A 15,042-nucleotide genomic window follows, 5' to 3' on the forward strand; every position below is an offset into this window, starting at 1 on the left:
ACGGTTTATTTTCATTTCAAGCAATGAAAAGACAGCCAGCCGTGAAAAGCACTTGACACATAGCAGTGGCAACGATACCATAGTAACCGCTTAATAAATATTATTCAATTCTATCAGAAAGAGCATCTGGGGCTTCTAGAGGCAGAAGAGTTATTGGCTTCCTGTTCTGAGAGACCCCTGATGCTCAAATAACGTTTTTTTTTTTTTTAAAAAAAATGTGGGATCCTTATTTTCAAAGAGGAAAAACGTGGGATCCTTATTTCCAAGACTCAGACATTGCCCCTAATCTGAAAGGATAATTGCTTCTACTTCACACCACAGGTGTTCGTTTTTAACTGTTCCCATTGCTAATCTAACAGAAGTGGTTAGTTGTCTCAAATCCCTGTCAATAATAATAATAATGATATTATTATCATGATAATAAATAAATGATATATTTATAATGATAAATAATAAATGATGAATAATAAATGATGGCATTTATTAAGCGTTTACTAAGTGCCTGTTCTAAGCACTGGGGAGGTTACAAGGTGATCAGGTTGTCCCACAGGGGGCTCACAGTCTTCATCCCCATTTTACAGATGAGGTAACTGAGGCCCAGACTGACTTGCCTAAAGTCACACAGCTGACAATTGGCAGAGCCGGGATTTGAACCCATGACCTCTGACTCCAAAGCCCGGGCTCTTTCCACTGAGCCACACTGCTTCCCAAAGCGCCTACTATATGCCAAACACTCTTCTAATCAATCAATCAATCAATTGTATTTATTGAGCGCTTACTGTGTGCAGAGCACTGTACTAAGCGCTTGGGAAGTACAATTTGGCAACATATAGAGACAGTCCCTACCCAACAGTGGGCTCCCAGTCTAAGTGCCGAATAATAATAATGTTGTTATTTGTTAAGTGCTTACTATGTGCCAAGCACTGTTCTAAGCGCTGGGGTAGATACAAGGTGATCAGGTTGTCCCACGTGGGGCTCCCAGTCTTCATCCCCATTTTACAGATGAGGGAACTGAGGCACAGAGAAGTTAAGCCACTTGCCCAAGGTCACACAGCTGACAAGTGGCAGAGCCGGGATTGGAACCCACGACCTTGCCAACTTGTACTTCCCAGGCGCTTAGTACAGTGCTCTGCACACAGTAAGTGCTCAATAAATATGACTGATTGATTGATTGACTTCCAACTCCCAAGCCCGGGCTCTTTCCCTGAGGCATGCTGCTACTCATCTGAACCAGTAATGGCATTACCCTTCAATTCAGCAGATTACAAAGTCACGGAGCCCGAATACAATGTAAAATTATATTTTTACCGGACTTTTCTACTTAGAAAAGCTAAAAGCTGCATTCATCTTGTCACGAGCCATTTTTTTCTGCTGTTAAGCACTTTGAAGATATTTATGATTATTGGATCTTGGAGTAAAAGTTTTGTCTTGTTGACAACTGGATTGGATTACGGTACCCAGGAAAAATTATTTCTGATATTAATAAAGAGACGCCCTGCTGACCTGCTTAATGGAACAGTAATAGGAATTGAATAGTGTTATCAGTGATATACTGCCTATAGGAAAAAATGTTTTTCATGACCGAGTATAATTCTGTTTGACTTTTATTTAATAACTGCTTTGATCTATTTCATTCATCTTGTCTTTTTATTGCCACTTTTTAGGAAAATCAATTAGCCTGGATTTCTTTTAATGAAAGAAAAATACAGTAAATCAAGCCTGGGAAGTTCTCAAGTTATAGGAAAGTGTCCAATGATCTGGAGGTAGAGTAAGTAATCTAACTGAGATAAAGCCCGCTGTTGGGTAGGGACCGTCTCTATATGTTGCCAGCTTGTACTTCCCGAGCGCTTAGTACAGTGCTCTGCACGTGGTCAGCGCTCAATAAATGTGATTGCTGTGTGACCCTGGGCGAGTCACTTCACTTCTCCGGGCCTCGGTAATCTCGTCTATGAAATGGGGATTAAGACTGTGAGCCTTGTGTGGGGCAGGGACAGTATCCAACCTCAGATGAGGGAACTGAGGCCCAGAGAAGTGAAGTGACTTGCCCAAAGTCACACAGCAGACGAGTGGCGGAGCCGGGATTAGAACCCATGACCTCTGACTCCCAAACCCGGGCTCTTTCCACTAAGCCATGTTGCTTCTCGACCTTGTATCTACCCCAGCGCTTAGAACAGTACCTGTTCTGTATATATGTATATATGTTTGTACATATTTATTACTCTATTTATTTATTTTACTTGTATATATCTATTCTATTTATTTTATATTGTTAGTATGTTTGGTTTTGTTCTCCGTCTCTCCCTTTTAGACTGTGAGCCCACTGTTGGGTAGGGACTGTCTCTATATGTTGCCAACTTGTACTCCCCAAGTGCTTAGTGCAGTGCTCTGCACATGGTAAGCGCTCAATAAAAACGATTGATTGATTGATTGGAACATAGTAAGCACTTAACAAATATCATCATTTTTTTAAAATTTGCTTGGACACAAACAAAACTAATTTGGGACTCCTATTCCCCCCTGAGCTACAATCAACCTGCCTCCATTTTTTTACATTAATGTTCTTGAAATCGGCAGCGATAAATGCGGGGAATCCGATCCCTGAATCAGGAGAAAGCGGTACATAGAATGATGTATCATCACTTAGATGTAGAAAGATCATCATCATCATCATCATCATTATAATAATGGCATTTATTAAGCACTTACTATGTGCAAAGCACTGTTCTAAGCGCTGGGGAGGCTACAAGGTGATCAGGTTGTCCCATGGGGGGCTCACAGTCTTGATCCCCATTTTACAGATGAGGGAACTGAGGCCCAGAGAATAATAATAATAATGTGTTGCCAATTTGTATTTCCCAAGCACTTAGTACAGTGCTCTGCACATAGTAAGCGCTCAATAAATACGATTGATGATGATGATGGCATTTATTAAGCACTTACTATGTGCAAAGCACTGTTCTAAGTGCTGGAGAGGTTACAAGGTGATCAGGTTGTCCCGGGGTGGGGTCTTGATCCCCATTTTACATATGAGGTAACTGAGGCCCGGAGAAGTTAGGTGACTTGCCCAAGGTCACCCAGCAGATGAGTGGAGGAGCTGGGATTTGAACCCATGACCTCTGACTCCAAAGCCCGGGCTCTTTCCACTGAGCCACGCTGCTTACTTGTTCTCAGTGCTCTGCACGCACTAGGAAATCGATTAATACTCCCGATTAGTGTATCGATTAAAGCACACTGTAACCAAAGACTGCCGTCTGGAACAGTGAGGAGGTTGAGACCTGCCTCTCCTTAGTACTCTTGTAGCTATTATGTTGCCAGCTTGTACTTCCCAAGCGCTTAGTACAGTGCTCTGCACACAGTAAGCACTCAATAAATATGATTGAATGAATGAATGAATGAATGAATATTTATTTTAATGTTCTTCATTAAAACTCTTCACTGGGATTCTTTCATTTGACCTTGTTTATATAGGGACCATCTCTACATGTTGCCGACTTGTACTTCCCAAGCACTTAGTACAGTGCTCTGCACACAGTAAGCACTCAGTAAATGCGATTGAATGAATGAATGAATGAATATGTATATATGTTTGTACATATTTATTTATTTTACTTGTACATATTTACTGCATTGTTTTATTTTGTTAATATGTTTTGTTTTGTTGTCTGTCTCCCCCTTCTAGACTGTGAGCCCATTGCTGGGTAGGGACCGTCTCTATATGGTTGCCAACTTGTACTTCCCAAGCACTTAGTCGATTGAATGAATGAATGAATATGTATATATGTTTGTACATATTTATTTATTTTACTTGTACTATTTAGTGTATTTGTTTTATTTTGTTAATATGTTTTGTTTTGTTGTCTGTCTCCCCCTTCTAGACTGTGAGCCTGTTGTTGGGTAGGGACTGTCTCTATATGGTTGCCAACTTGTACTTCACAAGTGCTTGATTGAATGAATGAATGAATATGTATATATGTTTGTACATATTTATTTATTTTACTTGTACATATTTATTGCATTTGTTTTATTTTGTGAATATGTTTTGTTTTGTTGTCTGTCTCCCCCTTCTAGACTGTGAGCCCGTTGTTGGGTAGGGACCGTCTCTATATGGTTGCCAACTTGTACTTCCCAGGCGCTTGATTGAATGAATGAATGAATGAATATGTATATATGTTTGTACATATTTATTTATTTTGCTTGTACATATTTATTCTATTTATTTTATTTTGTTAATATGTTTTCTTTTGTTGTCTGTCTCCCCCTTCTAGACTGTGAGCCCACTGTTGGGTAGGGACCGTCTCTATATGTTGCCAACTTGTACTTCCCAAGCGCTTAGTACAGTGCTCTGCACACAGTCAGCGTTCAATAAATACGATTGATGATGATGATGATTATCTTGCATTTACCTCAGCATTTAGCGCGACACAGTCCAATAAACACAGTAACTAACAAACTAAGAAAACCAAGTGTGAAAATTCCCAGGGGAGCCCCTACCCTTCCCTCCCTTTTGAGTTGTGGGATTAAACAGAGAGGGGGGAGTGGGAAAGGGAGGAGAGGAGGAGTGGGAGAGAGAAAGGAGATGAGAGAAATGACCTTCAGGAAAAGCAAAAGAAGCGATTGTTTATCGGAGTCCCGTGATGAATTCGAGGACATGATAAAATTAATTGAACGACAGCACAATCTCCCTCCCCCAAGCTCTTTGGAAGTAAGAGAAATAATCATTTTGCCCTACTCCCTTCTCCTCCCCACAGCACTTGTATATCATCAATCGTATTTATTGAGCGCTTACTGTGTGCAGAGCACTGTACCAAGCGCTTGGGAAGTACAAGTTTATTACTCTATTTTATTTGTACATATTTACTATATTTATTTTCTTAATGATGTCTATATAGCTATAACTCTATTCCGATGGTACTGACACCTGTCTACTCGTTTTGTTTTGTCGTTTGTCTCCCCCTTCTAGACCGCGAGCCCGTTGTTGGGTAGGGACCGTCTCCATCTGTTGCCGATTTGTCCTTCCCAAGCGCTTGGTACCGTGCTCTGCACACAGTAAGCGCTCAATAAATACGATGGAATGGATGAATGAGTTTTGTCAGAGTTCCACATCCTCGAAAGGCCATCGCACTGGATTCCCTTGGCCATCTGAGTTGTGCGTTGTCAGTATTTCTCATCCCGGAGGGGAGGGAGGGCGGAAACCATAATGCCGGTTGCTTCCACCTCAGGCAACAAAGGCGGATCCCAATGGAAAGTCAAGTGGCAGGCCTCAATCTCTCGCCATTAGGGCTTCTAAATGCTATCTGCCCACGAGAGGAAATGCCTAAAAGCCAATGGAGAGCACTTATAATTGATCTGAGTCTTGCAAGGTGCTCAAAGCCCCTGTGGCTTCCCTTACTCCCCACTCCAACCAATTCTCCCTCTCCCAACCACCCTGACGGCGCCTACTATTGTAGTGGAGGGACAGCAGCTAAGTCATTCATTCGGTCATATCTATTGAGCATTTACCGTGTGCAGAGCACTGTATGAAGAGCTTGGGAGAGTGCAATATAACACTAAACAGACATATTCCCGGCCACAGCGAGCTCAGTCTAGAGAAGGAGACGGTCACTAGTGTAAATCAATAAATTACAGATCTGTACATAAGTGCTGGGGGACTGGGAGGAGGGGAGAACAGAGGGAGAGGATCAGGGGGACGCAGAAGGGAGTGCAATATAACACTAAACACTAGCCCACACCCGCACCGGGTGTTTGCCAGCAGCAAATTCATCGAGAATTCCTGAGATAAATTCTCCAGACTCACTTATTTTCTACCTTTCCTTCTGACCACGTTTCCTTCCCCCATCCCTACTGAGAGCTCACCTCCTCCAGGAGGCCTTGCCAGACTGAGCCCCCTCCTTCCTCTCCCCATCCCCCCCGCCTTACCTCCTTCTCCTCCCCACAGCACCTGTATATATGTTTGTACGGATTTATTACTCTATTTATTTTATTTGTCCATATTTATTCTATTTATTTTATTTTGTGAATATGTTTTGTTGTCTGTCTCCCCCTTGTAGACTGTGAGCCCTCTGTTGGGTAGGGACCGTCTCTATATGTTGCCAACTTGCACTTCCCGAGCGCTTAGTCCAGTGCTCTGCGCACAGTAAGCGCTCAATAAATACGATTGAATGAATGAATGAACTAAACAGACACATTCCCGCCCACAGCAAGCTCAGTCTAGAGCAGCTAAGTCATTCATTCAGTCTTATCTATTGAGCATTTACTGTGTGCTGAGCACTGTACGAAGAGCTGGGGAGAGTGCAATATAACACTAACAGACACATTCCTGCCCACAGCAAGCTCAGTATAGAGAAGGAGACAGTCAAATATAATATACAGTATATATAAGTATATATACAGTATAAATAAATAAATTACAGATCGGTACATAAGTGCTGGGGGACTGGGAGGAGGGGAGAACAGAGGGATGCAGAAGGGAGTGGGAGAAGAGGAAAGGGGGGCTTAGTCGGGGAAGGGGTCTTGGGGAAGATGGGCCTTCAATAAGGCTTTGAAATGGGGGAAAATAATCGTCAGACGTGAGAAAGGAGGGCGTTCCAGGCCAAAGGGAGGGATGGAGGAGGTGGGCGACAGGGGGGCTGAGGAGGGAGTTAAACGTCTGGAACAACCGACCAGGGTGACCGGCTCGGGTGTCAATAAGGCTGAGGAAATGATTTTGCCAGGCAGAACCTGGGAACATAAAATTGAAGTAGAAGTCAGAGGAGTCCGAGGTCACGGGTTCAAATCCCGGCCCCGCCACTTGTCGGATGTGTGACTTTGGGCAAGTGGCTTAACTCCTCTGTGCCTCAGTCACCTCATCTGTCAAATGGGGATTAAGACTGTGAGCCCCATGTGGAACCACCTGATCACCCCGGAGCTTCGAACAGTGCTTTGCACATCGCAAGCGCTTAACAAATGCCATCATTATTATTATTATTAAAATGCATTCCCCAGTCTCGAGGAGCTTCCAGTCTGTTTCAAAATGGAATTTTATACTTAGATCCTAAATTTGCGACCAAGAACTGTCCCTCCGTTTTTAAACAGTCACATTTCTAGACTGTGAGCCCACTGTTGGGTAGGGACCGTCTCTATATGTTGCCAACCTGTACTTCCCAAGTGCTTAGTACAGTGCTCTGCACACAGTAAGCGCTCAATAAATACCATTGAATGAATAAATGAATGAATTCTCCAGGCAGAGTTGGATTAACACAGGGGCTGTAGCCCTGGTCTCAGGCTAAGGTGGTCCCAAACTCCCCCAGGGAAAAGCCCCCCAGCCTTGTGAGCTGCCGCTGCTGCCACAACCATGACCACTCAATCGATGGTATTTCATCAATCGTATTTATTGAGCGCTTACTGTGGGCAGAGCACTGTACTAAGCGCTTTGGAGAGAGCAATATACCAGAGTTGGTGGACACGCTCCCTGCCCAAGGCGAGCTTATGGCCTAGAGAGGGAGACAGGCATTAATATAAATTTAAAAATGAGGATATGGACATAAGTGTTGTGGGGCTGATGGAGGGGTGACTAAACGGGTGGCACAGAAGGGAGTGGGAGAAGAGAAAATGAGGGCTTAGCCAGGGAAGGCCTCTTGGAGGAGATGTGCTTCCTATAAGGCTTTGAGGGCAGAGTAATTAATAATTATGGTATTTGTTAAGCACTTAGTATGTTCAAAGCACTGTTCTAAGTGCTGGGGGAATACAAGGCAATCAGGTGTCCCACATGGGGCACACAATCTTAATCCCCATTTTCCAGATGAGGGAACTGAGGCCCAGAAAAGTGACTTGCCCAAAGTCACACAGCTGATAAGTGGTGGAGTCGGGATTAGAACCCACCACCTCTAATTGCCTCCACTCTGCTTGTGGAGAGGCATCTCCTGATTAATCCCCAACCTTCCGCCGCCGTCACGCTAAGCCGACAGGCACCACATTGCCAGCGCACGTGCCTTGGAGGCAAAAACAGCGTGTGGTGAAGCTGGAAGCCGAGAGAAAATACTGGGTCGAAAGAGCGACTACTAAGTATAAAACTAGAGTGTTATAATAATAATGATGGCATTCATTAAGCGCTTAGTATGTGCCAAGCACTGTTCTAAACTCTGAGGTAGGTACAAGGTGATCAGGTTGTGCCACGTGGGGCTCACAGTCTTCATCCCCATTTTCCAGATGAGAGAACTGAGGCCCAGAGAAGTGAAGTGACTTGCCCAAAGTCACACAGCTGATAAGTGGCGGAGGTGGGATTAGAACCCACCACCTCTAGTTGCCTCCACTTTTCTCACGGAGAGGCATCTCCTGATTAATCCCCATCCTTCTGCCTCATGCTAAGCCGACAGGAGCCACACTGCCAGCGCACATACCTTGGAGGCAAATACGGCGTGTGGTGAAGCTGCAAGCCGAGAGAAAATACTGGGTTGAAAGAGCGACTACTAAGTATAAAACTAGAGTGTTTATTATTATAAGAGTGTTATTATAAGGGTGTTATAATAATGATGATGGCATTTTATTAAGCGCTTAGTATGTGCCAAGCACTGTTCTAAACTCTGAGGTAGGTACAAGGTGATCAGGTTGTCCCACGTGGGGCTCACAGTCTTCATCCCCATTTTCCAGATGAGGGGACTGAGGCCCAGAGAAGTGAAGTGACTTGCCTGAAGTCACCCAGCTGACGAGTGGCAGAGGCGGGATTAGAACCCTTGACCTCTGACTCCCAAGCCTGGGCTCTTTCCACTAAGCCAGCCCAGCCCGCACCCTCCGCTCCTCCGCCACTAATCTCCTCACTGTACCTCGCTCTCGCCTTTCCCGCCGTCGACCCCCGGCCCCCGTCCTCCCCCGGGCCTGGAATGCCCTCCCTCTGCACATCCGCCAAGCTAGCTCTCTTCCTCCCTTCAAATCCCTACTGAGAGCTCACCTCCTCCAAGAGGCCTTCCCAGACTGAGCCCCCTTTTTCCTCTCCTCCTCCCCATCCCCCCCGCCCTCCCTCCTTCCCCTCCCCACAGCACCTGTATATATGTTTGTACAGATTCACTCTATTTTACTTGTACATATTCTATTTATTTTGTCAATTATGTGCATTTAGCTTTAATTCTATTTGTCCTGATGACTTGACACCTGTCCACATGCTTTGTTTTGTTGTCCGGCTCCCCCTTCTACATTGGGAGCCCGTTGTTGGGTAGGGACCTTCTCTATATATTGCCGACTTGTACTTCCCGAGTGCTTGGTGCAGTGCTCTGCACACAGTAAGCGCTCAATAAATACGATTGAATGAATGAGTGAATGAATTACAGGGCCCGGAAGGAGTCTTGTATTGTTATTTTTCATCAGCAAGTTGTGTACGAGGAAAATCGGTAGCCTTAAGAAGGACGGTGCCCTCGTGTGCCACGGGCCGCTAGGATTTCAGCGCTTAGAACAGTGCTTGGCACATAGTAAGTGCTTAACAAATATCATCATTATTATTATTATTATTATTTCAGCTGCCCCAGAAGTGTCTTCCGGGCCATTGCTTTCTCCACCATAGGGCCGAGAAGACCTCCCCTTAATGATAAATAATAATAATGGTGGTATTTGTTAAGCGCTTACTATGTGCAAAGCACTGTTCTAAGCACTGGGGAGGATACAAGGGGATCAGGTTGTCCCTGGGGGGCTCACAGTCTTAATCCCCTCCCTTCCCCTTGTTATCGACAAGTAGGGTGCAAAATAAGTAAATCGGTGTAAATTGGCCACAGAGTTGGTGTACCCAAGGTGGTGACGCAGATAGGAAAAGTGACTCGGAGACATGAGTTCAGATACAGCAGAAAATCAATCAATCAATCAATCAATCAATCAATCGTATTTATAGAGCGCTTACTGTGTGCAGAGCACTGTACTAAGCGGAAGGAAAGTGGTCACCTGCCCGTTCACCTCCCGGGAGAGGTACGAGTGACAAGCAGCCCCGATCCCATTCTCACTGTTTCTTTTATTGAGTTACAGCAACATGGGAGCGGAGCATTTGGGAATTTCAGGAATCCAATTAGGACCGACAGGATGTTATAAATTCTCATTATTCTCTGTTCTCACTGCCTCGTGCAGGTTGTTTTTATCTGCCCTATGGCTTTGCATAGATACTTGTTACTGGTCTTGAAGACATCTGTTGCCGAGCCTTGGATAAAATACAAAAAAAAAAGGAATTGTTCTCTCGGCCTGCACAAAACAGAGGGTGACTGTCAGCATACACAAAATGGAGTCAGTAATGTCAAGTCCGCTAGTGGACAACACCCCTCCACAGCCAAAACGCTCGGTGACCTCCTCCACCACACTGTCACACGAACGCACTCAGAAGGCACTTAATAAAAACTAGAATCCCAACCTCCAAGGAACGTCATCAGACACGATCCTGGAGTTTGGGAAAGGCGAGTCAGATTTCTCGAATCTTTAATGAGGTTTCAGGGCAGCGGGCGCTGAGGAAAACGCAGTACGGATGGGGAGGGAACAGCGCGGTTGATGGAAGAGGAAATCAAGCCTCACAAATCAAGTGCGGCTCGGGGCGCCTTATAATAATAATGGCATTTGTTATAGAATTGCAAAAGGGTTTTGATAAGATTCCCCAACAAAGACTTCAAAACACTAAATGATAATGAAAATGTTGGGAATCTTCTGGGATAGATAGAAAGCTGGCTAGAAAAATCAATCAATCAATCAATCGTATTTATTGAGCGCTTAGTGTGTGCAGAGCACTGTATTAAGCGCTTGGGAAGTCCAAGTTGGCAACATATAGAGACGGTCCCTACCCAACAGTGGGCTTACAGTCTAGAAGATAGATAAATCAGATATGAAGAGTAGAGCTCAAAGGCCACTTTTCCGGATAGAGAAATGTAAACAGTGGAATTCCCCACCTTTCATTCATTCAATCGTATTTATTGAGCGCTTACTGTGTGCAGAGCCCTGTACTAAGCGCTTGGGAAGTACGAGTCGGAAACAGATAGAGACGGTCCCTACCCAATTAACTTGCACCTACGCCGGTGCTTAGAACGCTGCTCGACGTGTACTTCCCAAGCGCTTAGTACAGTGCTCTGCACACAGTAAGCGCTAAATAAATACGATTGAATGAATGAATGCATGCTCGACACGTAGTAAGCGCTTCTATTCGATAACAATAATAAAAACAATAATAATCTCTCAGGGATCAGTGGTAGGACTGGTTTCGTTCAAGAGTCTCAAGTTATCTGGGAAACATCCAGTGAATTTTCCAAATTACAAATGACCCCAAATTTTCCCGGCGGCTTAGCGGTAGAGCACAGGCCTGAGAGTCCAAAGGACGTGAGTTCTAATCCCGGCTCCGCCGTTCGTCTGCTGTGTGATCTTGGCCAAGGCAATATCTATTCTATTTATTTTATTTTGTTAGTATGTTTGGTTTTGTTCTCTGTCTCCCCCTTTTAGACTGTGAGCCCACTGTTGGGTAGGGACTGTCTCTATATGTTGCCATCTTGTACTTCCCAAGCACGTAGTACAGTGCTCTGCACACAGTAAGCACTCAATAAATACGATTGATTGATTGATTGATTTTGCTGTGCCTCAGTTACCTCCTCTGTAAAACGGGGGCCCCAGGTGGGACAGCAACTGTGTCCAACCCGATTTGTTTGTCTCTACCCCAAGCGCCTGGCTCATACTAAGTACTTAAGAAATACTATTAAAAAAATAAAAGATAGCTGAAGGGTTGATCATTTGGGATGCTGATAATCAGTCAGGGAAGAGTTGTCGGAACAGAGAGGATTTTAGGGGGGCTTGGGAGGTGGGAGGGACTGAGGTCTGCAGGATTTACTGGGGAAGGAAGTTTTAGGTCAAGGACAAAATGAACAGCAAGAGCAGGGGAGAGGCAGGAGGAGTGAAGAGTGCGACCAAGGAGCGGTGAGTGAGAATTGAAAAGGCGGAGAAACCGGATGGAAACTTTGTTAATAATAATGATGAGAATTGTTGCACCTGTTCCTCCCTTCAAGGCCCTACTGAGAGCTCACCTCCTCCAGGAGGCCTTTCCAGACTGAGCCCCTTCCTTCCTCTCCCCCTCGTCCCCCTCTCCATCTCCCCCATCTTTCCTCCTTCCCTTCCCCACAGCACCTGTATATTTGTATATATGTTTGGACATATTTATTATTCTATTTATTTATTTATTTATCTTACTTGTACATATCTATTCTATTTATTTTATTTTGTTAGTATGTTTGGTTTTGTTCTCTGTCTCCCCCTTCTAGACTGTGAGCCCGCTGTTGGGTAGGGACTGTCTCTGTGTGTTGCCGACTTGTACTTCCCAAGCGCTTAGTACAGTGCTCTGCACACAGTAAGCACTCAATAGATACAATTGATTGATTGATTGATTGATTGTTAAACGCTTAACGCTATGCCGAGCCCCGTACTAAGCAATGAGGAAGACAGAAGATAGTCAGGTCAGATCCTTGTCATTCATTCATTCATTCAATTGTATTTATTGAGCGATTACTGTGTGCAGAGCACTGTACTAATCAATCAATCAATCGCATTTATTGAGCGCTTAGTGTGTGCAGAGCACTGTACTAAGTGCTTGGGAAGTACAAGTTGGCAACATAGAGAGACAGTCCCTACCCAACAGTGGGCTCACAGTCTAAAAGGGGGAGGCAGAGAACAAAACCAAACATACTAACAAAATAAAATAAATAGAATAGATATGTACAAGTAAAATAAATAAATAAATAGAGTAATAAATAAGTACAAACTAAGTGCTTGGGAAGTCCAAGTTGGCAACGTATACAGACGGTCCCCACCCAACAGTGGGCTCGCAGTCTAGAAGGGAGAGACAGAGAACAAAACAAAACATATTAACAAAATAAAATAAATAGAATAAATATGTACAAATGAAATAAAGAAATTAACAGGGTTCACAGTCTAAAAGGAGGGAGTGAGATTTAATTCCCATTTATAAGTGAGGAAACTGAGGCACAGAAACATTAAATGGCTTGCCCACCCTTATGTCTGTTTGATTTTATTTTTGTATGTATTCCCATCCTTGTCTTTTGTGTTGTTTCTGTGTTCTTATTGTTTTTTTTTTGTTGTTTTTATGGTATTTGTTAAGCACTTACTCTGTGTCAGGCGCTTAGGTTGGACACGGTCCCTGCCCACATAGGGCTCACAGTCTTCATCCCCATTTTACAGATGAGGCGCCTGAGGCACAGAGAAGTTAAGGGACTTGCCCGAGGTCACACAGCGGACATGTGGCAGAGCAAGGATGAGAACCCTGATTATCTGATGTGTCTGTCACCAGTTCCCCTCTCCCCTATTTTGAGATTGTGAGTCCCGACGGACAGGTATCAGGTCTAATTCTCACCTGGGTATTTCCCAGCGCTTAATGCAAGGCTCTGCACACAGAAAGCGCTCAATAAATGCTATTACTGTTATCTTCCTTTACGGGTTTGTTGCCAAGCCCTTTCTCCCCCCTTTCATTCATTCAATCGTATTTATTGAGCGCTTACTGTGGGCAGAGGACTGTACTAAGCGCTCAGGAAGTACAAGTTGGTAACATATAGAGACGGTCCCTACCCAACAGTGGGCTCACAGTCTAGAAGGGGGAGACGGACAACAAGACAAAACTGTATCAGCCTCCTTTCTGATCTCCCATCCTCCTGTCTCTCCCCGCTTCAGTCTCTACTTCACTCTGCTGCCCGGATTATCTTTGTACAGAAACGCTCTGGGCATGTCATTCCCCTCCTCAAAAATCTCCAATGGTTGCCTGTCAAACTACAAATCAAGCAAAAACTCCTCACCCTCGGCTTCAAGTTCTGTCCATCACCTCTTCCCCTCCTACCTCACCTCCCTTCTCTCCTTCTCCGGCCCAGCCCGCACCCTCCGCTCCTCTGCCTCTCACCTCCTCACCGGGCCTCGTTCATTAGACGGAATAGTTTGAGTGGGTTTTTTGGTTTTTTTGAATTAGAGTGGTGCCTCTAAAAGTTACCATGTGAACAAGGGGCAAATCCTTTCAAGCAACTGTTTGACAGCAGGAAAATGGAGAAATAATTCACGTCACACAGTGAGGTCACTTCAGGATGTTAGGCAGAGGTTATCTAGGGTAAGAGAAATTCATTCATTCATTCAATCGTATCTATTAATAATAATAATGATAATAATGGCATTTGTTAAGCGCTTACTATGTGCAGAGCACTGTTCTAAGCGCCGGAGCACTGTCGCTTATTGTGTGCAGAGCACCGTTGGCAACAAGTTGGCAACATCTAGAGACGGTCCCTACCCAACAGCGGGCTCCCGGTCTAGAAGGGGGAGACAGACAACAAAACAAAACATATAAACCAAATAAAAGAAATAGAAATAGTTCCTCGTTTGGGGCAAAAGCAGCCCTAGAATTGAAACAGGAGTGGTAAAAGTTGTCTCTATTCTTCGGTGTCTTTTTCATCTCAATTACAACGGATTACTGTCTCTGGGAGAGGATGGTTGTTAATTCCAAAATGAAGTTTTCCATAGAGCTTCAGCAACAGTATTTATTGAGTGCTTACTCTACGCAGAGCAATGTACTAAGTGCTTGGGGGAATACAATATAAGGTAACAGAGTTGGCGGACATGTTCCCTGCCCGTAACGAGCTTACAGTCTAGGAGGACGAGCTAAAGAACTTGAGTGGCCATCAATCAATCAATCAATTGTATTTATTGAGCGCTTACTGTGTGCAGAGCACTGTACTAAGCGCTTGGGAAGTACAAGTTGGCAACATATAGAGACAGTCCCTACCCAACAGTGGGCTCACAGTCTACAAGAGGGAGACAGAGAACAAAACCAAACATACTAACAAAATAAAATAAATAGAATAAATATGTACAAGCAAAATAAATAAATAAATAAATAGAGTAATAAACATGTACAAACATATTAATTTGGCTGATTCTATGGTGAGAAACCTTCTCTTTGGAAGGGAGTTTTGCTTCCAATTCCAGCTCTGTTTTGAATGTGTTTATTTATTTTACTTGTACATATGATGATAGCATTTATTAAGCGCTTCCTATGTGCAAAGCACTGTTCTAAGC

This window comes from Tachyglossus aculeatus, chromosome 4 (genome assembly GCF_015852505.1).
Source record: "Tachyglossus aculeatus isolate mTacAcu1 chromosome 4, mTacAcu1.pri, whole genome shotgun sequence".
In the NCBI taxonomy this organism is placed as follows: domain Eukaryota; kingdom Metazoa; phylum Chordata; class Mammalia; order Monotremata; family Tachyglossidae; genus Tachyglossus; species Tachyglossus aculeatus.